Here is a 7,500-nt window from a genome sequence, read left to right as displayed (position 1 = left end):
TGGACCTTTTCACAGGATATCTCCTGAATATGAAATATACTCTTTACCTTCAATTTTAAAAGCTTTCATTTCCTTCAATGCTTAACTTAAGTGCCACCTTCTTCAAGTTCTTTTCTATCTCTACACCTGCTAGTGCTTTACCAACTAAATTTATTTTACCAATTAAATTTAAATTATTTAAAATTATATAAATTTACCAACTAAATAAATTATATTATTATATAAATAATAAAAATATTAATTAAAAATTAATTTAAAAAGAAAAAAGTTTTCTTTTTAAATATAATTTGTTTTATGATATACAGAAATAGTCAGCCTTTTTCTATAGGTACAAAAAAGTAGTCTGTCACTTTAGAACTCAGAACCTGGCAAAGCAGCCCTGGGCATATGCCAATCTGATAGTTGGGACAGGGGTATAAACTGAAGTGCACAGATCTCTCAGGGACTACTTTTCCTTGGGCTGGGAAGCAAGGAGGTGTCTGCTGTCTGGGCCCTGGGAGGTGGGAGTTTGGTATAGGCAGGCAGGATTAACCTATATTGCTAGCCATATCAATCACCTTTGCATTAGCAAAACCATTAAGCTTTATTTATTCTATTTCAAGATCATTTATCAATCAACAAGATTTACAATGGCTTCTGACCCAGGAGACTTTTAGCCCCTGAGTTCAGCATCAAACAAATCCATATTAAGTCTCAGAGTCAGAGGGAGACCCTCAAGGTCTCTTTGAACTCTGCTTCTAGGACATTTTTATATTTTAAATATTATTTAAACTTATTATATTTTAGGCAAGATTAATCAGGGTTTATGTACTTCCTCTCTCCTACTCCCAGCTTACCTTCCCATCAATTTACCCAATAAACTCTGTTAATCTTTAAAATTTTACTAGTCATTTTAAGAGTTCAACAACTTACCTTTGAAGTTAACATCATAGATATGCGTAGTCAGATCATGGTAACAGCTTAGCTGATCACATCCAGAACAGACTAGAGCTAAACTATTAGTCATTACTAAAGTTTCAGGAAGTCAACACTACTTCCTAGTTACTCCTAAGCCAAGTGGCAGCCAGGAGCTGTTCTAGGGCTTTGTGGTTAAGCTAGAGAATTCTATCCCTTCAAGGAAGTTTTGCCAAGCTGATGTGGTAAACAAATCTCTACTCCCATATCTAACTGTAAACTGAGCCTGAATAAGATCTTGACCTCTAATGGTCATAACAGTTTCTGCTGAAATAATATAAACTCTTTAAGCTAGATCTCTTACTCCATCCTATTCTCATCTCTCTACTTCCACTCTCTCCTATAGTTTATAAGTAAATTACTAAAAATCATTTTAGAATTGATAATTATTCAATTCTTGATGACCACTCCTTTAAATATTAATATCTAACCCCAACCCCCCTTTTTTTCCCTTTTACATATGAATGCAAGATACAAAGTGTGGCTATTCAAAATTTCATTCATTTGGTGAAAATTCTGAATGAAATGAGAAAATAAGATATGCATTTTAAAAATATATTTCCCTTAAAATGTGTGCACTGATATCATGAGGATTAACTGTTCTTTTCATTTTTCTCTCTGGGATATTATTAACAGGATTAAAATATATAGTACTGATTAATTATCATGAAATAGGATGTTCAAATTATTGCCTAAAATGATAGAATCAGTCTTAAAGAGGGAAAACAACAAGGCATACTAGTTAGAGATCTGGCCTGGGAGTCAGCAAGACCTAAGACCAAATCCCACCTATTGGAGAAAAAAAAAAGGGAAAAGGACCTATTTGCACAAAAATATTTATAGTGGCTCTTTTTGTAGTAAAGAATTAGAAATTGAAGAGATGTCCATCAGTTAGAGAATGGCTAAACAACTTGTATATGAATATTATTAAAGGAATATTATTGTGCTATAAGAAAGGACAAAACAGGATGATTTGAAAAAACCCTGGAAAAATTTACACGAACAGATACAAAGTGAAATGATCAGAACCTGAAGAACATACAGTAATAGCAATACTGTTTGATAAACAATTGTGAATGACAGCTATTCTCACTGATACAATGATTGAAGAAAATTTCAAAGACTCATGATGAAAAATGCCATCTGCCTCCAGAGAAAGAACTGATAGAATCTGAATGCAGACTGAAACATACTATATTTCACTTTCTTTTTTGTTGTTATTCAAGATCTCTTCCATAAAATGACTAGTAAGGAAAAATCTTTTACTTGATTGCATATGTAAAATCTGTATCAGATTGCTTACTGTTTTGGGGAAGGAGGAGGTGAGAGAGGGTTATTGGGATTAAGGGCCTTGCCCAGGATCACATAGCTAAGAAGTGTTAGTTCACATTTGAATCCAGGTCTTCCTGACACAGATTCTTTTTAGAGTGGTAAGGGCTAGGGAATGGAGGTTAAGTGACTTGCCCAGGGTCACACAGCTGGGAGTGTCTGAGGTCAGATATGAACCTAGGACCTCCTATCTCTAGGCCTGGCTCTCAATCCACTGAGCTAGTAGCCAGCTGCCCCTGCTGACAGAGATTCTTAATAAATATTCATTGAATCAACTTGTTGAATTGCTATTGGCCATTAGGGCAGTTTTATTACTGTTCATTCTTCTCATCTGAGGTCTGTCTTTTTCTTAGACTTTCAATGCTGCCTCATGTCTACTGGTAGAAGTCAGCATTCTCTAGACCTCAGATTACTATTCAGTTGAGGAAATAATCTCATGATCCTCTTCCCAATCATTACCTATACTAAAGACTGAATTAACAGAATTCGGCAAGCTCCTTTCAGGATGTCAGTGTCACATTCTCTAGTAGCAGAGATAATCTACTACAATTGGGATTACTATAACATTATTTTGCGCAGTATTATCTAGAAAAAGCTTTAATTTCTCTTCCTTCCCCAAACTGGGAAGCAGAAATAAATATGCATATTTTTATATACACAATAGATATACAAGTGCATAGCAATCTATTTTGACTTTAATATTGATGATAGTTATAACTGACATTTATATGATGGTTAGCAGAGCAATCTCATCTTCTATGAAACCTGAATTACTATGATTATGCATTTATTTGGCACATATTTGTAAATCATTAATACTTAATCTTTTTTTTTAACCTTTAACTCTGTTTTTGTATCAGTTTGAAGATAGAAGATCAGCAAGGGGTAGGCAGTTATTGTGAGTTGTCCAAAGTCATATAGCTAGGTAGTGTCTGAAGCCAAATTTGAAATGAGGTCTTTCTGACTATAGGCCTGGAGCTCTATCTACTATGCTACCCAGGTGCCCCATTAGTACCTAAACTTTCTTACAACTGGTCAAACTCATTTGTAAACATAAAAGAGCTATGTAAATTTCACTTGTCATTCCATAAATATGCAAGTAGATCTATGACTTCATCAATAAGGATGTTACTTCATGGATGCATTTCACAACACAGACATTCCTATTTTGCCTATGTGGTTCTTAACTACAGCGTCCCATAAATGCACTATAAAGTGTTCACTCAATGCTTTAGGGGCCTTCTTAGGCCTTCTGAGACATCTAAGTAGCTGACTCCTGCCAGGAGAGAAGCAGCACCCAAGACCATTTTTCTCATGGGGGTAAATAGCACCTATGTCCCAGGGTATTTATGAAGATCAAATGATTTAACATATAAAGTTCTATGTAAACATTAGCTATTGTGATTATTAATAAAGAAAAGAATTAAAGTTTGATCCTGCAGGTAATATGGAATCACTGAAGCTTACTGAGAAAGGGGAAGAGGTATGTCTAAAAACAATTCTTTTGGAGTAGAGGATAGTATAAATTGGGTCAACAGGAAAGGTTTCATGGTAAGTAAGCTGAATCATAAAAGGAGTCAGGCGACAGTTAGTAGGGAGCCTATTCTGGTGCCTACAGTTAGTAGGAATAGCCTATGCAGGGGTAAGGAGGGACAGAATGCTGTGTACTACAGATATAGTGCGCCCAGATTTTAGCAAAGCATGTGAAGAAGTAACACATGCCATTCTTGTGAAAAAGATGCATTAATCAATAATAAAACTGATGGAATCAAAATTGGTTGACTAGCCAGATCCAAAGAGTAGTCATTAATGTTCAATGCTGATTTGGAAGACGTGTGATGTAATGTTTCAAGAATCTGTGTTTGGCCCTACAGTATTTAAAATTAGCAAATGATTTGAAGAAAGGCATAGGATGACAGATCTAAAACCAGAAGATATTTTAGAGATCATGTAATCTACTCTCTCATTTTATAGACGTGGAAAGTGAAAGCAAAGTTGACTTGCCCAAAGTCACATAGATAGTAAATAAGAGTTGGGATTAAAATTCAGTCCCTTGATTTCAAATATAATAGTCATTCTAGTACATCAGAGTTGGCAAACAAGCCTTAGTGTGGTCTGAACCAGATTTAACTGGGAAATGTTTAACAAAATAAGTAAAACTATAACATAATGCCAATTTGTTGTTTTCTGAGTTAACATGCAGCTATGGTGCAGATCCATTTCTATTTGAATTAGAAACCACTATACTATATCACAAATGCTTATCCATTTATCCACAAACCTGGAAAGGCTAACTCAAGGGACTACAGAATTAATAAGATCTTGATTTGGTATAAAGTTGGGCTAAATCTAATAGGAAGAAATTTAATTGGGATTATTGTAAAGTCTTACACATGTGTTCAAAAAAATTGACTGAGAAAGTACAACTTAAGTTAAGAAGTATGGTCAAATGGCAGTTTGAAAAAAAATGTAGAGGTTTTGGAGGTCTAAAACTTCAAAATGATTCAGCAGTGTGATGGCATAAATACATACCCACAGACACACTCATACCCACACACCATGTGATTAACAGCTAGGCAATGTAGCGGATAGAGCACTGCCCCTTAGAATATGGAAGTCCCAAGTTCAAACCCAGCTTCAGACACTTACTAGCTATGTGATTCTACACAAATCATTTAATATCTGCTTGCTTCAGTTTCCTTATCTGTAAAATGGGGGTAAATAATAGTGCCTACTTCTTGGGAATATTGTGACGATAAATTAAAATAATATTTGTAAAGTACTCTGCAACCCTTAAAGGGCTATAATAATTATGATAACTATTATAAATATTTCATATGGCAGTAAAAAAAAAAGCTAATTTGATCTATGACTAGTTTGAGAGCCATAAAGTCCAGGAATCAGGAAGTAGCAATCCCTTTGTACTCAGTCCTAGTCACCCACAATTAGAGAAATATGTTCAGTTCTGGATGTGAGTTTATGAAGGACAATCAATAACTTAAATAATGCCCAGAAGCTAAGGCAATATGGAACCAGAGAATTTAGATTAGAAAATAGAAAGTAGAAATATCTGAGAGTTCTCTTCCAGTATTTGAAGGACTGTCATGTAAAAGATTTTAAGGAAAAACTGAGAAACATCAGAAACTATGTTATTAACTTTACTATTAATAATGCAATCATTTGTGATTCCAATTATTTCTTAATAGATTTGGCTACGTATACAAGTTTTTTTGTGGTAGTTCTCCATTCATTTTTCTATCATGCCAGAAGACTTATCCCATCCATTGAGGGAGCATTTGCTATTAAATAGAAGCACCAAAAGAAGAGATTATTTATCTCACATGACAATGAAAATAAGCCCCAAAACCGACAAAACAGAGATATTTCAAGATCTTGGGTCTGTTTGAACTGATCTTTCAAAGAGATACCTATTAATAAAGTATACTTTATATTTAAAATATTATTAAACTATCCTTTACATTGGGATTTCCTAGGTTACTACCTATTACTGTTACCTTTGAAATTCTATGCCATTATTTTAATAAAAAGTAATATCTTGCAGGAAAATATATTTCAGAAATTAGTGGAAATATTCTTGGGGTCAAGGCAATACAGAAAAGTGTCATCTTGAATTCAAGAAGAAAGTGGTTGGGAGGCCCTGAGAGAAAACTGAGGGAGACAGTAATTGGGTTAGCATGATCTACTTTTTCCACTGGTCATTTAGTTTAATGACCACAAAGTGAATAACTACTAATTGCAATATCTCAAGTTAGAGGCCTAAAAATGTAAGCACAATCTCAGTATGCATAAAATGAAAGACTGATTTTTATTTTTAAAAAAGGGGGCGAGATCGGGAATGAGGGGTTAAGATGGCAGCAGAGTAAAAAGCAGCTGCTTAACCTCTCCTAACCACAACACATAGGACCTCTCAAAAAGACATAAAAACGAATCCAGAGGAACAAAGGGACTCCAAAACTGGGCGCAGCATTGAAGATATGTGGAATCAGGGCATTTCCATGCTATAAGGTGTTGTGAGGAAGATTAGGTAGTAATTAATTAAGAATTAAGGTTCATCTAGCAGGAAGGGCTGGAGCTGGAAAATTCCAAGATGGAATGAAGGAGCAGGAAGGAGTGGCTTGTACCCTGAGAGAGACTCCATTAGTGGTGGGTACAAACTGTTGTTAGTCCTGGGAGATCTCAGAGTAAAGGACACCCTGCATCCTATTTCCCTGGGATCCTGAGTGGTGGTGGCTTTCCAGCAAGAGGACTAGACCTACAGAGAAGCACCAAGAAGAGGAGAAGTTTGGGAGCTGGCGGACAGCATCGCAAGCACACTCTTTCTTCTTGGATATCTTGGACAACCTAAGCTTTTGGCATCCTGATCATCTGTGGATAACCATGAGAAACCCCAAAGCCACCCTCAGCCCATAGCTGTGCTGGTCAAACCCTGGATGGAACCAGGTCTGATGCACCTCCCAGAGACTCCATTACCGCTCCTTTGGCCCTGTCTGCTAGATCACTAAGATTAGAGTAGAAAAGTCCTCCCCTTGCCCTGTGGTTTTGTCATTAGGTTTTAAGTATAGAAATCCCTTTCCCACCTTTTAGTTAAATATAATTAGACCAGTTAAACCCTTTTACCTTGCCTGCTTGTTTCTAGACTCTGGCCTAGGGGAAGCTGGGTGATAGTTAAGACCAACTGCCATTCCTGTGTTAATCCAGTAAACTCTGGTCTTTCCATCCTGGTCCAGTCTCTCCTACAGACCAGTGTGTGTACCCACAACTATTTAGATTTATTGTAACATCCCTGGTGCCCTCCATTATCTATTTTCACGAAGGGGGTGAAATAGCTATCACTAAAATGCAAGCTGAGCAACCCCCTCCCCCACCCCACCCCACCTACAATGCCAAAGCCAGCTAACAAGAGCTAGAGAAAGCTTCAGGAACCCATTAAGTTCTTGGCATCTACCTAGGGTCACCAGGGCCTGTTCCTGAGAGCAGCAAGACTTAAGACCCCAAGAGGCTAAAAAAAGTGTGGACTTTGAACACAGACCCTGAGAACAGGCTAAAGCTCAGGCTCTTGCATCTTGCATAGGAATGGATGCTGTATTTTGTCAAAGGCTTTTTCAGCATCTATTGAGATAATCATGTGATTTTTGTTTCTTAGACTGTTGATATGGTCAATTATGTGGATGGTTTTCCTAATGTTGAACCAACCTT

The 7,500-nt window shown here is 36.4% G+C and overlaps 1 protein-coding gene across 3 annotated transcripts in view; it reads right to left on the bottom strand.

The window, feature by feature from the left end:
• The window catches only part of HMBOX1 (homeobox containing 1), a 257,349-nt gene that overhangs the window by 189,234 nt on the left and 60,615 nt on the right, over positions 1-7,500 (bottom strand). The gene's annotated exons all lie outside the window — the stretch shown is intronic.

Source organism: Gracilinanus agilis, chromosome 2 (genome assembly GCF_016433145.1).
Source record: "Gracilinanus agilis isolate LMUSP501 chromosome 2, AgileGrace, whole genome shotgun sequence".
NCBI classification, from domain to species: Eukaryota; Metazoa; Chordata; class Mammalia; order Didelphimorphia; family Didelphidae; genus Gracilinanus; species Gracilinanus agilis.
The sequence above is the reverse complement of the archived record's forward strand: the minus strand, read 5'-3'. Positions and strand labels throughout refer to the sequence as shown.